This window comes from Arachis duranensis, chromosome 4 (genome assembly GCF_000817695.3).
Source record: "Arachis duranensis cultivar V14167 chromosome 4, aradu.V14167.gnm2.J7QH, whole genome shotgun sequence".
NCBI classification, from domain to species: domain Eukaryota; kingdom Viridiplantae; phylum Streptophyta; class Magnoliopsida; order Fabales; family Fabaceae; genus Arachis; species Arachis duranensis.
Window position 1 is genome coordinate 18,752,826 of NC_029775.3, and position 241 is coordinate 18,753,066.

Sequence of the window (241 nt, forward strand, 5' to 3'; positions counted from 1 at the left end):
GCACTTGAGCAAATACCCTCTTATGCTAAGTTCATGAAAGAGATCTTAAGTCATAAGAAGGATTGGAGAGAAACTGAAAAAGTTTACCTCACTGAAGAATGCAGTGCTGTCATTCTGAAAAGCTTACCTGAAAAGCTTAAGGACCCCGAGAGCTTCATGATACCATGCACATTAGAGGGTAATTGTACCAAGCAAGCTCTATGTGATCTTGGGGCAAGTATCAACCTAATACCTGCATCTA

General features: G+C 40.7%; 1 protein-coding gene across 1 annotated transcript in view; it reads right to left on the reverse strand.

The window, feature by feature from the left end:
* The window catches only part of LOC110280435 (uncharacterized), a 15,809-nt gene that overhangs the window by 9,146 nt on the left and 6,422 nt on the right, over nucleotides 1-241 (reverse strand). The window lies entirely within an intron of this gene.